Here is a 21,864-nt window from a genome sequence, read left to right on the forward strand (position 1 = left end):
TGGTTTGACTATCAAAAGAGTTCTGGAGTTTGCTTTAAAAAGTCCAAAATAAGACATTAAAGTGCTTTTGAAATGTTTTATGAATACAAATTATTTTATAGTTTTATTGTTCATTTTAAAGCTAGGTCTGAAAGAGAACATTCAATAGTACTTTGTGTTTGTGTTGTATTCAGGGAGGTCCATTGTGCATTGAGGGACAGTAAAGCAAACATATGCCTCAAAACAATGTTTATGATGAAATTTACTGTTTTAATTTTGCAAACACCATGTTGTATAATATGCTTTTTCTCACATATAATTGGGTGTTTATATTTGCTCTTAATTTTGCTCTTAGGGTTTTTTTTTTTTTTTTTTTTTTTTTTCAATATATCTCTGGCAGTATTTTAATGTAGTGACTGCACTGAAATGGCAGAATGCTTTGATAAAAAATCTAAATGATGCATTTGATAAAACTTCCAATGACAAGTCGGATACATTGGCAGTTTTTCAAATAACAAACATACAGTGAACAGAATATTAGCTTTTCAGAGTTCCAAGAGACTTCAACAAAATAGCTCCAAGCTTTCTCTTTTATGCAAAAGATTAAGGTCTAGAGCGGCTAAAACCCATCAGAGAATTTTAAGACTGAATGGTTTTACATGTATTATCAGCAATCAACCAAAGTCAGCTTTGAAAAGAACAGACAAAGCTGATAAAGAAACTCATTAGCTATAATATTTAAATAACTGCTGATCATTAATCGCTAAATATCGAAAAAGCAAGTCGCTTTTGTTTTCAGCTTTGATTATTGGTTACACATTCATCATTGCATGCTCAACCAATCAAATAACAATCAGTTCTGTAATGGCAGAAGATTTTCCACTTGTCAACATCTGCACACCTCCACAGCCTCACCACCAGATCACCTTAGGCCTCTTTGCCAGGACCAAGCTCAAGGGATATCCGAAAATGGCCTTTCGCCCAGGTTCCCATGACAACATTCACTCAAGTGCTTGCAATTTGGATAAGAGGCACCCTGTCACCTTGTCCACCATCTGCCTCCACAAGATGGAATTTGTTTTGTGTCACTCCATAAGGAGGTAGCAGCTTTGGCTGAGCACCAGACATATCCTCTGCTTGTTCCCCTAAATTATGCATGTTTTCCGATGCATAATGCATGTGCTCTGAAATGCACGCAAATAAAGCAGCTGTATTGTTTCATGTCTATGTAAGCAGATCGCTTATTTGGCTGGGTGCATCGTAAGCCTGGTGTTTCTACCCTTTCAGCAGCAGATTTGGCAGTGAATCCAACCACGACTTTGTTGTGTGTCCAAACAAGCAGGGCTGTTGTCGGTGGTGAGTATTGGCAAGCCTCGAATGTGCATGTAAGGCGTTAAGAAGAGAGTTAGAAGTATCTGGTGTGGTAGTACGGTACATTTCTCATGTGCACATGGACAATGAAAAAGAAGAAAAGGCTATTGAGTAACTGTAATGAGCAGAAACTGGTGGCATAGCTCATTAATGGGCAATATTTGTGTTTTTCTGCTATTAGCCTGGAACTGTGCCTGTGCTCATTCCTTCACATTTTGATTAACACTGACCACTGTGTGTTATTTGCCTCATTCATATACTGATTGATCTAGCATTATACAGTACAAAATACCTGGTGCTATTTCAGTTTATACCAAAGCAAAAGATGTGTGGTTACATCAAATAGAAAAAGATCAAATTTATTTATTATGATTAAGCAAGAAAATCTGACCTTTTGTGAAAAATAATTCACATGCTCAGTGTCACAAATTTGCCTAAAATGGTTTAATATTTAGTATTTATATTCATTTTAAGTCTTTGCTTAAGTTTGAATCTTAACACTTGGTTTCAAGGTATTTCTATTTTTAAATTTGATTTTGAAATCCAAATTAGTTTTTTTTTCCAGACTTCAAGTTTTTTTATATATATATATGTATATATGTATTGTTTGGAGTCAGTAGTTTGTTTGGTTTTTATCATTATTATTATTATGTTTCTTCATCAAGGATGCATTAAATTATTAAATTAAATTGACAAAACGTGCAGCAAAGATATTTATGTTACAGAAGATATTTCAAGTAAATGCAGCCTCTTTTGAACATGCTATTTATCAAAGAACCTTAAAAATATTACACTTTCCAAAACTGATTTCAAACTAAATCAGCATATTAGAATGATTTCTGAAAGATCGTGATACTGACTGTAGAAATGGCTAATGAAAATTAGAATATTAAGATAGAAAGTAATAGTATTTCACAATACTATTGTTTTTACTGTATTTTTGATTAAATAAATAAAGCCTCGATAAACAAGAGACTCCAAACTTTTGAATGCATTTTTTTCTTTTGCATATCTGGTACCCAAGGATTAACCCGGGTCAAGTCTGAGTAAATATATTTCTTGTACACAGTATCATTAATAAAGCACTGTTTCAATCACTGGAATTCACCTGAGAGTAACAGATGCATTCCAATCCAGGAACATTTTAAAATGAGGTCCATGGTGTATTTCAGCACTGCTGGAGATTTCCCTACAACATCTTGATTTGGAAGCTGAACAAGCGTGTTGTTATTTTAGTTTGAAGATTTCCTTCTGTGCTCTCTGCCAAGAGTTATTTTCAAGGTTTGTTTTGTTTTGTGCTGATGCGGTGGGCACTGCTGTGGTGATGTGGTTAATGCTGAGGCAGGTCATGATCTATGCAAACTCTCCTTCAGTGAAACATGTTCCTGTGACTGATTCTACCGTTTGTGTAATATCATGCTGACTCAAGGTCTTAAGCAATCAATCTCACAAATGGAGAAAAAGCTGAAGTGTTTGTTCAGTTTCTCAGTAGGTACTCGTAGCCTAATGCCAAGACGTATACTTATCAGTACCTTTTTATAGCAGCTTACTGCAACCAAGGTCGGCCAGAACAGGGATTCTGGGATTGGAGACTCGAGTAGTGTCTCATCTATTTTTAATGTGGATGGCAGGCATGAGGGTATGTGTAAACATCCTCTTCTGTCACATTTTGTTTAGTTACTGTATTAAATTTTGCTGTCATATGATATGTGATATGATTATTTTAAGTAGTTTCTGTACATTGAATTTCCTGATATTTCATCAGAGCAAAAGCCAGTAATGGTAGTTTTATCATCTTAATCCATGTCTAAGACATTCTTCACTGTCTCTAGATGACCTTTGCGTTTGTAACAGAGAATGTATCACTGTTGTGTTTTGTAGTTCATGTGTCCTGGACATTTTAACAAAATCGTCTTCCTTACCATTTTTTTCCCTTTTTCTTTAACCAGATTCCCGGATTGCATTGTTCACATTGCTGTCAAACGCTTTATAAATCCGTGAAAGATTGCTTCATTGCAAGTATTATTCTCACAATAGGTACAAAAGGAACTATTGCAAAAAGGAACTAATATATATATATATGATATATGTATATATATATATATATGTGTATATGTATATATATATATATATGTGTATATGTATATATATATATATATGTGTATATGTATATATATATATATGTGTATATATATATATATATATATATGTGTATATGTGTATATATATATATATGTGTATATGTATATATATATATATATATATATATGTGTATATGTATATATATATATATATATATGTATATGTGTATATGTACGTGTGTGTATATGTATGTATATATGTACATTAGTTTAGGGTCGGAAATATTTTTTTCAAAGAGAAGTATCTTATGCTCACCAAGGCTGCATTTATTTGATCAAAAATACAGTAATAACATTTATACTGTGAAATATTATTACAAATTTATATTACTGATTTATATTTTAATATATTTTAAAATGTCATTTATTCCTTTGATAGTAAAGTTGTATTTTCAGCTTTTATTTTGAGCTCAAAAATAATTTCTTATTATTAAAAATGTTGAAAACAGTTGTGCTGCTTGGTTTAAGCAGATTTTTTTATATTTGTGTCAGGTTTTCAACATGTTGAATATGTACTCCTTAAATTCTAGTTTTTAAACTTTTTAACTATAGCATGTAATAACACATTGTTATGTCTCTGATAACACCTGCTGTAGCTGGGCTGTGATGCAACTTTGTGCTTGAAGCTATATAGAATATGGGTGATTTCTATACCAAGCAAGCAATATATTTTTCTGTGAGAGGGACTAACATACAATATTGTATTTGTATGTACACATCTTGAAAGTACTGTAACTCTTCCTACACTTAGCAGAATGGCTCTGAAACAGTGTGCACCAGTTCATTCTTTGTAATTGTCACATAATTGTGCTCAATGTATTGATTGACTGATTTCAGTAGCTGGTGTGTGGATAGATGACTGAACTGAGAACACCAGCTTTACACTCCCACGGTGTAGAAGACCCCCTTTAACAGACCAAAGAGAACACATTAGAACAAGTTCAAAGCCTTTGCCAACTTGAAAAATCACAGAAGATCTTTTGATAGCACAAAAGGTGAGAGATTTTGCCCTGCACCTGTATTCATCAACCCTGTGTAATACCTCAAGTTTGGGTTTGATGGCACACTCAGTTAATCAGGTTTTTTTAGCTGGTGTCAGCTCCTCACCGCAGCCACACATCGCTCCCAGGGGGCTCTGCTACAGACCACTGAGCGCAGTGAAAAGAACTAGGCTGCGTGAACTCACTGTCTGGCACATACAAATGGCCCACTTTAACCGCGTTCTTGTAGCTCTCTCCTGTGAGGAAACAGCCATAAGTCAGATGAATGAGTGCTGATGACCCTCTGGGCACTTCGAAAGCCATATTATGGGCCTGGCAAAAAAAAATAAAAGTCGTCTTTTGACTCTGTGAGCTGCATGTCAGCCTTTCAATCGGAGTAAAATCTACACAGACAAAATGCAATATTTACTGTAAATATTATTTTGGTTGTGTAAACCAGGGTCAGTGTTATTTAAATATTATTTATATACGATTTGTTTTTATTAATATTTTTTTAATTAACTTTTAATTTATTTTTAGATTTAATCCAAATTTTTATTAATTTTGTAAGGTAATTTTGTCCAATTTATTCATTTTTTTTTTATCATTATTATAGCTATTAAGGTTTAATTTTGTTTTTATTTCCGTTTTATTCCAGTTTTTATTTATTTCCAATTAGTCATTTTAGTTCTTCAGTGAAGTTCTTCATAATATTTCAATTAGATATATAATTTTCATTAGTCCTTTTCAGCTAAAACTTACTCTCTTTCTCTTGCTCTGTCTTTCTCTTTCTCTCTTCATTGATAGTGTTACTTGCAGAACGAGACATGGGACATTTGGATCCATCTGCAGGCTTTTAATAGACAAAAACATGGTCATAAACAGGCATGGGTCAAAACAGGGGAAAACAGGTATAATCCAAGAGCAGGCAAAAAGAGTAATCCAATAAGCAGTCCAAGGTCGAAATACATAGGCTAGGCAAGGCAAGGCAGAAACTAGACAGGGTAACAAGCTAACAGGTAAGCAATAATCAGCGCTGTGTGTGAATGTGTGCAACCTTTATAGTGTCCTTGCTAGGAAACAGGTGTATGTATGTATGTATAAATTATACTATATATATATATATATATATATATATATATATATATATATATATATATATATATATATATATATATATATATATATATATACATATATGTATATATATAATTGTAGTTTTATTTCAATTGAATAAAATTTTTCAATAGTTTTAGCTTTATTTAACAATAATAACCCTGACCAGGATTGATATAGCTTTTTTTTTTCTTTTTTTTTTTTCTTCTTCTTCATGTATTTTATTAGCATTACTGTATAAGGGCTCCCAAAGTTAATGTGCTGACTGGTATCATTTAAAAAGTGTTTAAGAGTGCAAAAATTCTATTATTATTTAGTGTTATTGCTATTTAGTTGCATTTTCATATTTAATGTGGGTGGGTTGTAATAGTTTTTAGTTTTTTCTTCTATATAAACACTTATCTAAACTTAGTTTATATTGAGATCAAGTAAACAGTTAAAAAAAATCATCAGTACACTTAAACAAAAATGAAGAGCATGTTTCTTTGTCGGCATTCCTACAGCGTTAGTGAAAAGAAAAGGGAAAATAAAAGAGACGGGTAAATGCATATTTAGAAAAGCAGTGAAGTGGACCATCTGGCAGACAGAAACTGCAAATAAACATTTGTGAGCAGAGACAGGACAGTGTGGAGGGACAGTCTGCACTTGCTGTGGCAGTTGCTTAGATTTAAAATGTAATCAATATGTAAATTGTTTTTCCCAGCACAAAAATTCTGGACTGTGGCCATTCTCGGGAACAAAAATAGCTAACGTTTTCTTGTGTGCACAACACAAAAACTTTAAGGAATCCCATCTGCATCTGTCTGAATTCATCCCAGTGTGAAGGAAAGAGAACAGCAGTAGACAATAACTCATTTATAATGCCCATGTCTCTGTTTTAGCGTTGATTATTCATAACTCATTCTTCATATTGCTTCTTTTGGATATTACTGATGGGAATATCTTGGAATTAATGCAGGTTTTGCCAGGAATGTATTTCAACGTAAACACTCTTTGAATAATAGAAATTCAATTAAAATGGTAACGATCAAATAAAAAGGTATGCATTTTATAAGTAGAAAATGCTTTTAAAGTCTGTGATTTAAACTGAATGGAGAATTTCATATAGATTTTGCATTGATGTTGTTCATACACTACCAGTCAAAAGTTTGGAATAATTGAGATCTAACCGAGGCTGCATTTATTTGATCAAAAACGCTGTAAAAACTGTAATATTGTGAAATATTATTACAATTTAAAATAACTGATTTGTGTTTGATTATATTTAAATGTAATTTATTCCTCTTAATGCCAAAGCTGAATTTCAGCAGCTGTTACTCCAGTCTTCAGTCACATGAGCCTTCAGAAATCATTCTAATAATAGCACCACAGGAATAAATAACATTGTAAAATATATCCAAATAAAAGACTTCTTTAAATTGTAAAAATATTTCAGAATATCACTGTTTTACTGTGTTGTAGCCTTGACCGGCATTTACGATTAACTAAAATACATTCCAATTCAACTTCCTGTAGGGTGTGGCCAGTGTGAACTGAAAAGACAAATCTTCATTTTTGAATTTCGCACAACCCTTTTTCTGTTTATGCATTTCCTGGGAATTGAACAGGGACACTGAGTTAATCTCTAATTTAGACAACACGTTTTACTTCAATTACCAAAGGCAAACTGGGAAATCTTGCTCTGGACAAGTGCTTAGTGTTGTTTAGCACTTGAGTATTTGGTCAGTCCTAAATGTTTCACACAACAAATTGCTTTCTGTGCTCAGAGAAGGTGCAGCTGCCAGTGCTACACCTGCTTCAGGGACTTGTGTTCTCCACCCTTGTCCTGGCAGCACAAACCCACCGCACCAGTGCCGTGCCTTCAGAACCCAATGAAGACGTCACGGTGTAATGAGGAGGATACGAATAGTAGGAAGAGGTCACAATGTCATGAAAATCCCTCTCTGGGGTTATGGTTGTAAAGGACGAAGGAAGGACTTAATGAAGAGGAATTGTCTGTGTCTGCTCACATTAGTCAGCATGGGTCTCAATGCAAGCTGTGAAATCCATCATGTTAGGATATCTAATTATGTGTTTGTAATTGCATCGGCCACCTTATCTTTTCTGGTGAGACAAAATAGATTTGCTTGTAATGGCACACAAATGTTGGGCTAGTTTTAAGGGCCATCGCACCTGCACAAAACATAATTATCCTCCATCATAGCTTATAAACAGAATTATTAACATCACCGCAGCATTCGGCACCCACTACATGTGCGACAGTACTTACGGTGATTGAGTGCTCTGACATCAGCAACAATGGTATGTTAATTACAGCAGATTTTGCGACGCATCCAACTTCTCTGTTTTTAAAATATTCTCTCATCACTGTCAAATGATGGAAAGATTACAAAAAATATGGCAAAGAGTGCTAAAATGCAGCTGTCGGGTGTAATGGCTCTTATGTTTTAGATGTGTAGACGCTTGGCATTGTAGCATGATTTGCACACTTGTATAGGTTTATTGTAAGCAAAACATTCACTTATTCTCTAAATATTTTTTACATTTCCATCAGATTTACTGCAGAATTTGTTCTTACCCACACACTGCGTGTATGTGTTTGTGTATGTACATATACTGTATATATGAATGCGACCTTTTGGTTTAATGTATGCCAGAGGTAAGGTGTCCTACTTCTGTTTGTAAGAATTTGAGAGATTAAAAAGAGTGAAGTGCATCTTGGGAACTGCTACCTAGATGAGCCATGTGGTGTTAAAAGAGGCTATTCATAACACAATGGATATTTCCATCATAATGGCATTCTGCATTTTTAGAGAGATGCATTTAACAACTGACAGTCAAAAGTAGTTTCTGACCTATTTGCCAAAGTACTTTCACTCTTCACTGATATGCTCCATTTGAGTTTGGGAAGACATTTAATAAGTTTGGCTTTTTACTCAGAATAGACCGGAGTAATCTTTTCCTTTTAAACATCATGTGGATGTGAAGTATTGTAGCTTATTTCTGTGCTTTGCTAAAAGATGTTAAGTCTATGGAGAAAAGTGCAATGTTATTAATAGATGTCTTGTTTTTAAGTGTGGTGCATTTCTAAGAAATGTGGAAGTTTATCACTTTAGTGATTTAAAAATAAATAAATAAACCACTTTTCAAACTGACAAATAGGCTGTTTATTTAAATCAGATTTAACAGTGTAGTTTAATATGACTGAAAAAAACAGGAAGTTGTTTAGTTACTGTACCAACTGACAAATTTTTTTTTTATTTTAATTCATGTTTAAAATTACATTTTAATGTAACTAGAATATACAAATATTTAACTCTTTAAATGCAATTTTTAAATTACTTAGTAGCAAAAACTTTTGCCAGTTCATTTCTTAATACATTTGCCAGCTGCTTTTCTTTATCCATTCATCAAGTGAATTAAAATTGGAGCGTTCACAAAACAGCCAGTGAACTTTCAACTGAATTTTAAAAGCAATTTGTAAATGCTTCGTACAAATGCAGCTTAAATGTTGCATTTAAAATGTCATTTGTCAATTTGAAAAGTAACTAAATTTAATTACATTTTTGTTTTTGATCCAAGACACAAATAATTGCTTCCTCCATTTAATTTTTTTGTGGCACTCATATTCAGTGAGAAGAGAGGTTATTTTTTCCTCGACATCTGCAACAAAAAGTGCTCTGCAAATCATTAAAAGGGTAAACAAGTGTTAGGTCATGTGCTGCTGTAAACCATGACCCCCTAAATAGTGCATCACTACCTAACATATGGTGGGTTTTCACGGCCTGTACTTGCATTTTACACTCATGCTATGGTTTTCTGGAGTTTGGATGTGTTATAACAGGTAGCTGTGACCGCTCTGTGCCTCAGTACCACCTGTGGGGCTGTACCTGTGCAAGTCTCATCACACTGAATGACAGGGTATAATTAAAAACTGCTCCGAGAGCTACTCAGGAGGGTAGAATCTTCAAATGAGCAGAGGAAGGCCAACTGAATGTAAAAGAGTTCTCATCCCAAAGCAGACAGGTGCGACTAATGCTGTAAATGCATTCGCTTTTCTGCTGGGAAGTCATTTTTATAAAGACGGTTTCAGTGTGCTTGTATTGTTCACTTAAAACCAAAAATGTGCTCAAGGTAAGTAGCGTTTTTCCATGATTTCAGTCTTTTCAGCCTTACTTTTCACAGTTGTCAGTATATACAGATGAAGAAAATCTTCCACGCAGCATTAGGCCTATATTGGATATTGGCTGTTCTGAGGTCTAAAATGACTGGAATATTGTTCCAGATTCTCAGCATTGTCAGCACTTGAAAGTCATTCAGGCAGATGTTTAGATTGTAGGATTTTTGGATGTCGACATATAGACTGCATTAACATATAGATTAAATGCTTTCATTTTTAATCTCTTTTATCTATTTTCTTCCCCCAGAATCACACGAACTAATGTTTGATAATATACTTCAATTTATAATACACATAGAACGAAAGAGATAACCAGAGAGATTGTATGTTTAAGCTGTGTCTTTTATTGCAGGCACCTTAATATTTGAATGTGTAAGCAGAAAGTGCAATTACAAGCACTCATACACGCTAAATTGTCTTAAAGGGATAGTTCCACCAAAAATTATAACTACAATTTTTTTGGTTCAACTGTCCCTTTAACGAAATTGAATAAACAGTTTCCATGGCAAATGATGCATTTTATGTGATTCCATCAACTACAAAAACATGAGTAGCATTTATGGATCAGGTGATTGGCTCAAAAATAATCTGGCAGCAAAGCTGAATGCACATGAGCAAAGATGGCAAATTTCAAGTCGCAAGTTTTCCAGGGGTCCTGTGCCAGCCAAGAAACTGCTATTGAGATTAATGTAAATGTTAATGGACACTCTCTCTAGGTATTATATCATATATCTCCTTGGTTTTGCCCTCAGGCATAGGTTGTTGGACTGTAGTAATGTTAAAATATGGCGCCTAATTAGTGAAGGAAATTAAGGAATCCGATTGATTAGGACTATGTTGTGCAAAAAAAAAACGCCACAGGCTTGCAGTGACACTAAAAGTCCATCTGCCCCTTGTGTGGAGCCCATGTGTGTCCCTATAATTTTCTAACTGTCTGAGCTTCTTGCCTGTGGGGAGGAAATAAAAAAAAAAAAACTCCCAAGAGCAGGTGGAGTGTGAAATTCCCAGTAATTCAATTCGTGATGTGAGGGATACCTTACTTCTCAAGAGATTACTATTTTGTCCTTAAGTGGTCCATGGACCCCAGAGATATCCAAATCATTGGTTTGTGCTGTTTTAGCCTTTCTTGTAAAATATAGAATTCAAGTATTACAGTTGCTCTCAAACAGCCTTCTAGAGCTCTCAAAGATTGAGTGTTTTCAAATCTGTCTTGGTCATATGACCAGAAAAGGATCAAAGTGGTCTGACTAACGTGACTTGAAATTGTAACATACTCTAGTGGTTTGGTCAGAGGACGGTGAGAACTTAAGATACTCATAATCCTGTCTTGGTTTGACTCTCATCCCCTTTTTATCACCTTTCATCATGATTTAAGACATTGACCGCTGAGGTACAGTCTGGACTCGTCCTTTCATGCTCCGTAGGGTGGCTTAACAAGGTCATTTAGCGCTGAAAAGTCTATTTAAATGTAAAACACAACACATAATGAAAACGCATGGACTGCTGGCATTGCTTTTCTATTCATGAGAATTGTTATATACTGTATTGTCTCTGGCCAATGGAAATAACGGCACCTGGTGATTGGGTGTTAACAACAATAAATGATGCTGATTAGTTCTCTAAATTACAAGTAATCAGTGTCGCCACACGAAGGACTTTTTGAATTAGTTGAATCGATACAGAGCATAAGATGCTTGTCGGGGGATATCAATAACTCTTTGGGATGGAAAATGAAAAAAAAATAATATTCTTTGTATATATTAAGTGGTAAAGCAACAGGATTTAAACTTGTATTCCGAATTTCAGACTGGCAGTACATGTACAATCGCAATGATGTGACAATGATTATTTAGAGGCAGTGAATACCTCTGTGTTTTTATTTTGAGAGTGCTCTTATCTTTTTGAAAGTCAGGAAGATTAAATTTGAGACATCACTATTCTTGTGTCCCTTTTGACTCTCTTCATACTTTAAGTACACACTGCAAAAATGAGCTCATGAATGTTTCTTCAACTACAAACAAGTCCCAGTCGTTGATTTTTATTAAAACTAACAACTTTAATAGATTTTTTTCCTTTTTGTTATATGAGGGTCTTTTTTTCATGCCATTGTCCCAGTTAAAGGCTTTATATTTTTGTATATGAAAATATATCATAAAATATTTATATTTATACATATATTTTACAGTTTATTGTTGTGGTATCATTTCTACCACAACCAACAAATTCCCTTTCTTTTCTTTTCTTTTCTTTTCTTTAAAGAGAACTCAGTGTCATGAAAGAGCACACTTGACATGAAATTTGACATATGATGAGTGAAAACAAAAGAAGTAATTAAGACCATTTTTATTTAATTTTCAAATCATGTTAACTGATGTACACCTATTTTAAATTTGCTGTGAAATTGTCCATAGCAAGGGTCTTTGTATTACAAAAATGCAAAACAGTACATCATTTGAGATCTGGTTTCAGTGTTATGTCTTTCAGAAAAATTACAATTATGTAGTAGTAGTTATGCATAAAAATTTTTTAGTAGTAATTAGACTAATTAAGTGAACTAGTGAGAGTGTGTTTTAAGGTCAAAAGCACTCACTGTTAAAGAGTAGTTTGTACAAATTGTTGCCTCATTTGTGTATGTTGTGTTTCTCTGATTGAAGTGATGTAATGTGTATATTACAGTACATAAAGTGACATATTGCTTCTCTCAGTGTCAGAAGTGAGTTTAGTATTTTGCACATAATCTCTACACTGTCATTTAACACACTAAATAAGACTGTAAGAGAACCAATGAACAGAGCATTATCTGCTCTTTAAACTGCCTTTGACTGACCATCTTTGTAACTGTATTTAAACACTGAGTGATCTTATCTTTCCCAAGTCTGCAGAGACACAGCTAGCTGGTTAAATTATTGCACACTACTGTTTGAAAGAAACCATAAAGCAAACACTGTTATCTGCCAAGGCTGTCAAGAACTGCTGCAGACCACCCCTTGAGAGACAGGCTGAGGCCTCAGTCACTGAGAGACATTGGTGTGATCTCACCGATAAGAGGAAGTCATTTTCTTACTACTCAGTGTTTTTGACAATCACCAAATAGCAAAGTAAGGTAAGGTCATCCGAGGGTTACAGAAGCAGCCAAACTGTTAAATAGTCAGTGTCAAGATAACATTGTTAGTCATTATCCCACATCCTATTTCATTCATTTGTTATTCTTAACTAATGAATTTATTCAAGTAGATAGGAAAAACCTCTACAAGTTTCCCCAATGGACATTTGTGAATCCACATATACACAATCTGCAATAAAAATCACACTTCTGGCAAGAAAATATGTTTGGATTTGAAAAATTATTTGAAACCATGGTAAATATGCAAAAGGTATTTCACACTTTATGGGATTTAGTTTGATGTTGATTGAATCTATTGATCAAAGTGTATGCTGTATCTAATCCAATCCATAATTTAATGCTTTGCCCCCCCCCCCCCACCAAAAAAAAGAGAGAGAGAAAGATGTATACCCTCAGAGCTGCTTTACGCAAAGAATTACTTTAAATATCACAACCAAGTCACCATCTTAAATAATTTTCCAAAAAAAAAAAAAAAAAAACCCTGCTGACTGGTTGAAGAACATAATTTCTCAGGTCATTACATCCCTTAGTCTTTATAAATCAAACTCAGATGAATAACTTATTAGCTAAAGTAGCCTACTCCCATACACTTTTAGGAAAAAAGGGAACAAAAGCTGTCACTGGGGCGGTACCCTGACAAAAGTTACTAATATCTATTTACAGTAGGTACTAATTTTATTAAAGTACATTATTATGTACCCTTTAGGGATAAATATGTTCAAAGGTGTACTTTTTGTAAGGATACCATCCTATCTTTTGTATCTTTTTTTCCTGAGAGTGTATAGTGATAGACAAATGGGAATGTCCACATTCAGGGATTTCCATAAAATGAGCTTAAATGACTCGTCTTTTTACAGCCTATTTATTTCATGAACCCCTTACAGTTATGTGTAACCTAAATCTCTGACACTAGATGGGCTGCGATCAGATGAACCCAATTTGCGAATGAATCAGTTCAGTGCAATTTGGGAAAAATCTGCTAAAAGGATGATTTGATAGTGAATTTGTATCTCAATTCCTTGTGTTTGAAATAATGAGAAATTATATGGTTTTGTAAAATGTTTTGTAAAGTTTAGAAATGATCCTTCAAAAAAATTATTGTTATTGTGGCAATACAAGTAGTAAATAACTACTACACAGAAAGGAAGAAAGAGAAAAACTTTTCCTAAGTAAAAAGTGTCAAATTAATCAGCACAGGCAGACTGTTATGCATCTCTACAGGGAAGGATTTGACTGACAGTGCTGGCTAGATAATTATTGAGGGATTTGAGAGTAACCTTGTTTCAGATAACAAATTACTGCAGTGCAGGAACCAGTGGAACTATAGTACAAGCAGTTTATTTTGAAAGCCTTTGAGCTTCCAACTACCTGCCGGTTATAAATGTATTTGAAGGATCTCATTATAATTCAGTTGAGGACAGATCTGGGCTGTGTGTCAGTCAAGTCATGTAAACCGTATACATATAAATTCATGTTGCTGAAAATGTTTCCTTAACATAGACAGCAAAAACCTGTGGGAATGGAATTTAGCTGGGTAGCTTAAGCTCAGTCTAAAGTAAACCACGCAGCTGTGAAGCGTGACACAACCAGCTGTTGCACTGTGGGTAGAGTATTTAGACTGTGCTGTATTTCGTACAGTCAACCTGTACATTTATCTTAGAATGACTCTTTACTCTATGAATTTCAAGAGCATTTGAACTCAGGTCTAATGTGAGCTGTCCTGAATTCCAGATATATACAATACACTTCAGAGTCTCCAGAGTCTTTTGTCAGCAGATTTGATGGGGTATTAAAGCTCTACATAAAGCACAACACACTAAAGTGTCTCTAGAGAGAAAGTTTCTCTGAAGTAGTCTTTCACTACACTCTAAATCACCATGAGACGCATTTAGTGAGGCATTATTTATATCATCAATTACTAGATTAGACTAGACCCATCAAGTGTATTAACAGAGTCATGTCAGTCCCATTTTATGATTTTAGTTGTCTAACTTTTAATACTGAGGCGATAACCCATCATTAGTGCTAGAGTCTAGATGGCAAATAGAGTCTTCTGTAAAAGACCCCTTGAGAGAAAGTACACAGAGAGTCCATTTCCTAAGAGAAAAAAAAATGCATGAATTATGCCAGTAAGCACTGACTTTAGTTATTTGCCTTGACAGCTACTTTACGCTGTTGCAACTTTCTGGTCCTCTGAGATATCTATCATTTATCTACTGTAGCAAATTTCAAGACTAAAAAAGTATACATTTCAACTGGTCTGGTTTCAAAATGAACCCTTTTACATTATGAATTAAGCATGTCTTTTCCTTTCAGAAACTTGTGAGATAACTGTTTGGATATTTTGGCTAAAGCTTTGGTTTGCTATAGGAATTCTAAGGAGTAGCTAGTCTAGTTAGTTGCCTCACTTCCTGCCTACATAGACAGCATCTTAAAAATTGACAGATTTGGAACACTCTTTAGAACCAGCAAGTTTACATAACACACAAATATCATTCAGGGGACTCAACTCATTGTTTATTTAATTAGAGTTTCACATTAGCATGTTGCTAAGCTAACTGTGCACTACTCTAATTTTGTATTCACACCATGTCAAAATGATCATAATTATTCTCACTAGGATTCTGAAAAAACTTTCTAAAAAGTGTCCTTTATTGTTTCTCCTCTATGCCCCGCCTTCTGAAATGCGTCGATTTTCACAAGGCTCATCCATAGACTGTATAAAAACTTGGACGTAGTGTCCGTGACGTCACCCATAGACTCCTGAAGAGCGTTTTTGAAGCTCAAAGTATGCTGAGCGGGCCGTCGCCATCTTGGCATCGTCACTCCCGGACACTCCTCAACGGCAGTGTCAGCAACGGCAATCCACCTGTCACTCAAGTGGTCACGCCCTTAATTATGCAGAACTTTAAGGCTTAATATAATTTAAACGGATGAGTTATAAAAAAAAATTCTGTCCCCTCACAGTTTTCATGAAGGGCAAAATTAGCTATATAGACCAAAATCAGTTTTTGAACCAGGCTGTAAACATGTTTTTTTTTCTGCTGTAAAGTTGGGCATTTTAACATGGGGAGTCTATGGGACTGACTCCCTTTTGCAGCCAGCCTCAAGCTGCCAGTCGATGAATAGCAGTTTTAGTCACTTCCTTGTTGGCTTCACAAGAGAGAGCGGGAGGTTGCCGCTTGGGCTCATCTCTCTAAAAAGCGAGGTGTGCTGTGATTGGCCAGCTATCCAGCGCGTTGTGATTGGCCGAATGCCTCAAGCGTGAGACAAATGTTACACTTCTTAACATACTGTGTGATGCTTGTCCGGCCGGAAGATGAGACAAAAACATAAAACCCATTATAAACGTGATATAAACATGATTTTTAGTTGTGTTTTCTTTTGGAAGGCAAAAACAAAGTAGTTTCGATTTCTCAACGAAACAGCGTCACACACTGCGGCCTTGAGTGAGCAGAGGCCAGAGGCCTCGGTCTAGAGTGAGCGGTCTAGAGTGCTGCGGTCTAGAGTGAGCTGCGGCCGGCTTGAATGAGCAGAGACGGGCGGCTTGAACGGTGCGGCAGTTGGATTCTATGAAGGAGTGTACCTTGGTCTTGCAGCAACCAGATGTGACGACCCCGGGCTGGACGCCGCTTCGTCCACGGTGAAAGCCAATTCAGCGATCCACAGTGCAAAGTTGATGTATTTCCTCAGTGACCAGCGAGGATCAGCTCCAGGCATGTCGTAGCGGATATCATCCAGAATAAAAGGTACGCCTTCTTTCTTTGTGTGAACATCTGGGTGGTGTTATGCAAATCTTCCCACATACTGACGTAGATATGTGGGGGCGTGTTAGAACGAGCCGTTTCAGAGGGCGTGGACAAGTCTCAATTTTTATAAAGAATATATCTTTGGATTTTAAACTTTAGTCTTTGCAACTTCACAGATCTTCTTTATTCACCAAGAGCTTGTAACACTCCAAAGAGAAATGAAAATTTGAAATCGCATCATATGACCCCTTCCATAAGACATTTGCATTGCTTGTTATATTGTGATACTGTCAATTGATTATTTAAATGACACATTTATTTTGGTCTTATAGTGTTGCCATAGAAATGCATAATACCAAAGACATGAACAGCTCTGTGTAGAGCATCCCAGGCTGTCATCTAGATACAGTAATTATGGCATGGAGTGAACGCACAATACCTGTTTTGGTTAAAATACTTGGCAGCACACTATGTTTAGAACAGAGCAAGTGTACACTTAGCCTCAATGATACAGCAGAAGAGCACATACTCTCCTCATCAGCTCTCATTTTTATGACGTGCAGTTTGGAAATCAAAAGCTCTTAAGAAAAAAAAAAAGATTTACACAGTGATGGTGCAGGCAGTCGTCATGGTTACAGACTGAAGTGTGGGAGACCTTGCTGGTAGTTTTGCTGTGTGGGTTGAGACATTGCTTCCTGTGAAGCAATCAGATGTGGAAGCTCTACATAGGGTCTGTAGCCCCCTCACCTCAGTGTTCATGGCTACTGGAGCAGGAGTCGATACAAACCGAGCACTGCAGTGTGAAGAGAGTGTCGAACCTGTTCAGTGCAATTTTTACCTATGCGATTTTTTCAACAAAAGCAAGAATGCCTTTTGTTTAACATAAAAGATGTAGTTTTTATGAAGCAGGCCAGGTGCTTTCTTTTTCTCATCCGTTTTGCATGACAATATAATTGAGAGAGTGTGTGTGCATATCACAGGAGCGATACACATGTAAGGGCCCCAAATCATTTCCAGAACAGTCTCTCTTGGGGTAACAGATGCGCTTCACTTTAATGAAATTACACGCTGTATTAGAGCTTGGATCAGGAAGCTTGGGGCGAGGGGGGGGCTCAGGCCCCCCAGCCTCCTCTGGAAGCAGTGGATTACTGCTCAGGAGAGACTGGGAATGGGCTAGAGTTGGGAGACGCTTATCAGCTGGAAAAGAGCTAAAAGAAGCAGGAATGGGAAGTCTATGATGTTGAAGTCCCATTGAAGACTGAGACGCATGAATATTCATTGAGCCTCCTTCGTATGACATTGCTCTCATGTTATCTCTTGACTTTCTTTCACTCTTTCTCTGTTAGTTTTTCAAAAGTCTTATCCTCCTTTTCCCAGGCTTCCCACGTGATGTTTTGTGAAGTGTTAGCTACGACCTCTCTGTTTGTACATGAGCAAAGAGGGTTTCTAAAAATGTCCTGATTACGCTCTTATTTTTGAGATGAGAAGTTCAGCTTTAAAACAGTGGAACGGCCTTTCACAGTCCTCCTTGGAGGTTTGTACTTACACTATGATGGGCGTTCAAGTGATTTTGGCTGGAAAAAAATAGATTCATTGGGCAATTTTATGTGTTTTTCTCTGTTTTTCACTGTTTTTCAGGATGCTTTTAGTGCGAGTGCAACTAAATGAAGAGCAAACAATGCATGTTAGGTGTGGAATTGATGCTTTATCAATGCTTCCACAGAGAATGATGGGAAATCATAAACTGGCTAAGTGAGTATTATTTTCTGGCAAGCTTTATCACTGTTCATCAACAGTACATGAAATGAGAAAATTATGCTGATGACACATACAACCTGTGTATTTCCTAATTGCAATTTTATGGTAGTATTATTGTGCACTGTGTTTTCAGCAGTGTACAAAAACCCTGATCCTTATTCTCTGCAACATTTTATTTGTCTGAATGGAGACTCCGTGCCATACAAGGCCACTAAGTCCATAGGCCTATAAAAATGTAACACTGTGAATGTGTGGGAGAAAAACTACAGTGTAGAAGAATAGGCACTCACATCCAGTCAGCTGTTTTTTGATTGATATTGTTTTGGTCATTATTCAGTTGCCAAGTATGTTTTTGCAGTGATGATTTAAATTGAGTGGGATGCTGTTAAATGAGTTCCAAAGTGTTAAAAAAAAAATGTGATGCGATGACATAAACAATCAAGCAGTTGAGATTTGCTATATAGTGTATATAGCAGTTTTCATAAGTATACTGCATATATGCGAATATATGCAGTTGGATTTACTAAGTAAGGGATAAAGTACTGTACATCCAGCTAGCTGTTATCATAACATAAACCCTGAAGGGGTTTATTTTGCAATAACAACCAGCTGTTTGTACAGTACATTATCCCTCTTACTTCCCAAATAAGTGAATAATTGGACGCACAATATTGGTTTGAGATGATTTATTTATTTTTGCTCACTAAACGCAAAGCTTCCATGAAAAAAAAAAAAAAAAACGGTTGTTAGCAAGCAGCTTTTAGCCAAGATGAATGAACAAGTTCAAACTAGATGAACATTTAAGTGATAAGGTACAGTCATATGTATTTTTCCACATGATGGGTATTTGATGGGATATTGATTTGAGGTGAAAGTGTCTTACGTGTTTATTATCTTTTAATCCCTTGCAATGTACAAAACAGTTGTCCTGGCAAGAAGATGAACACAGCAACAATATTACAGTGCTATTGATGTTGAAAACCTCCAATCTTATTTTCAATCACTGTAGTATAACAGAGAGACGTGATTGACTCTCAGAGTCCTGTTGTTCTAGACATATTCATATGCAGTTGTAAAGGAGCGTTTCTCATTGCAGTGAGATGTTGATAATTGTTTTCATAGGTTAACACACATATTATTTGCTAGCTGCTTGTTGGTTTGACAAACAACTCATGCTTATGAATGGAAAACAGAAAGCTCAAAATATTTGTATGCTTCTAGAATTTAAACTGGTAATTCATTTCTCATACATCTCTATGTATGAATTGTGAACTGAATTATGCCATTTTGCATACTTTGCTGCAGCTATAATTATCAAGTTCATCTTCTAGCTTGGTCATCTTTAATAATAAATCTCATTTATCTATCTATCACAGCCATAAAAATCAAAAGCAGAATTTCACGCTATACCATAGCTCTTTTGCTCTAACGGTCTCCTCGTCTCTGTGGTCTAAATGAACCGTTATCAGGACTGTGGGCTGTTTTCTAATCATCAGCCATAAGAGAAAGCAACACTTGTGGTTTATTTTGTTGATCTTATTGACCCATGGTTCAGCTCCTCAGGGAAAAACGGCTAAGTGTTAGATGGCTTTGGCTTAGTATCAAAGGCCATAGAAACACTGATTTGATCAACTCAGTCTCTTCACTATCCCCACATTTTCTCTTCATATAAGAGGAAGAATGAGTGAGTGAAAGAAAGAAAGAGTAAGCGGCAAACAAAAACAACATGCAATCGGTTACCGTGCTGGTCAGTGCAGTGCAAACAGACTCTGGTGAGAAACTCCATTACTGATAATGGTCTGTTTTTTGCCGGCTGTTGAAGAATCAGCATGGCTAATTGACCTTGCTGAGTCCCTGCAGGCAATGGGCTCTGTGTCAGCAGAGCAGGGAAGGACATTATCTGATTTCACACAGTTTGATGCGCTCAATGACATGCAGAGTGACTGTTGCTCCTGTGAAATCACACGACAAATATTCAGAGAATGAAGCCAAGAGAAATACATCAGAGAAAGCAGAATATATAAGCTATGGGTTTTGCGATTAAAATACTGGATGCGTTGCATTCAGCATAGCTTTCAAATGCACAGAATGTATCCGGGACAGTGCAATCCAGATTCCAACAAATAGTTTTTTCCTACTTTTAATCCTACTACACATTGGACTTCTGGGACTTCTTATTACTCCGAGTACTTTGTGCTTTGCCTTGAAAGGTGTAAATTGATCTGTTGCCGTCAGGATTTGAGGTGAGAGTGATTGAAAGTACTGCAGATGAGTCACTTTCCAGATATAGCCGAGCAGCCTGTTCTCGGAATCTTTCTCAGATGAAAAGAAGATGTCTTTCTCAGAAAAACAACATTTAGACAGAGCCAAACCAGGCTGTGTCCATCTATTATCTTAAAATTTGGTGAAATAAGGTGATTAACTTTTATTATTGGCTCAATACACTACATTGTGCCCTTTATATACCCTCAGTCTTTCAACACATTCACTTTGAGGAAAAACAATTTTGCATTTTAATGAACTAATTTTGCAGTTCCTATTGTATAGAATTGAGAAGGAGAGAAACTGCACAGCATCAGTACAGCAAGGTTCAACAATAGACATTTACTATATAACAAACTGATTAAGTACAGAAGAAAATTATATGTGAACTGAATTAATAGAATAGTTTTCATTGTGTTGATTATTATTGCAAACTAGACTGTAAAATTTTAATGAGAATGACTTTCCTTAATGGAATCGGTCATGCTTGACATGATGTTGCAACTCAGTTTAGTTGAAAGTAGATTAAATTGATTTGTTTAGGTGAATTCTCTTATATATTCAGTTCTCACAAATAGTGGAAAACTGATGCTGCATTGGGATGGGCTGTGCAGCCGTTATCGACTCAGTCCTGCAGAAGCAGCAGGTTGCAGAGAGAAATGCTGCCAAGAAATACTACCTTTTCTCCACTAATCTCATTCAAACTACCTGTCACGTTCAGTTGCACTGCTAGTGCTAAATTGCTTACTGATAAGAAGCATGTCTGATAAAAAAGACCCAATGTGGTAGGCTGTACATTCTCTGGAGTGATTTAATGATTGAATGAATGCTAATGAATTGTCTTCACTTTTTGAGTTTAGAATAAAAAACACTATATGCATTTTCAGCTATATGCTTATATACTGTTGGAGTTAAAATGTGTGCCAACCCAATCAAATATCAATGTATCCAAATATTGCATTATTATGTTTTATCCTTTTCATGTATACAAAATATCAGTGCTTGCAATACCAACCCCATTCCACCAAAAAGCCAAATTTGGATCCTAGGGGGCTATGGGGGGTGCTAGGAAGTCTGTGAGTTTAAAAAACGGACTGACAAAATTATTTTGAAAGGGCTCTGCATATTTAAATCTGAAAATGTTTGTCTTAAGGTTTATATATCTAACAGTATCATATATATTTAACAATACAACTGATACATT

The sequence above is a fragment of the Cyprinus carpio genome, chromosome B20 (assembly GCF_018340385.1).
Source record: "Cyprinus carpio isolate SPL01 chromosome B20, ASM1834038v1, whole genome shotgun sequence".
In the NCBI taxonomy this organism is placed as follows: domain Eukaryota; kingdom Metazoa; phylum Chordata; class Actinopteri; order Cypriniformes; family Cyprinidae; genus Cyprinus; species Cyprinus carpio.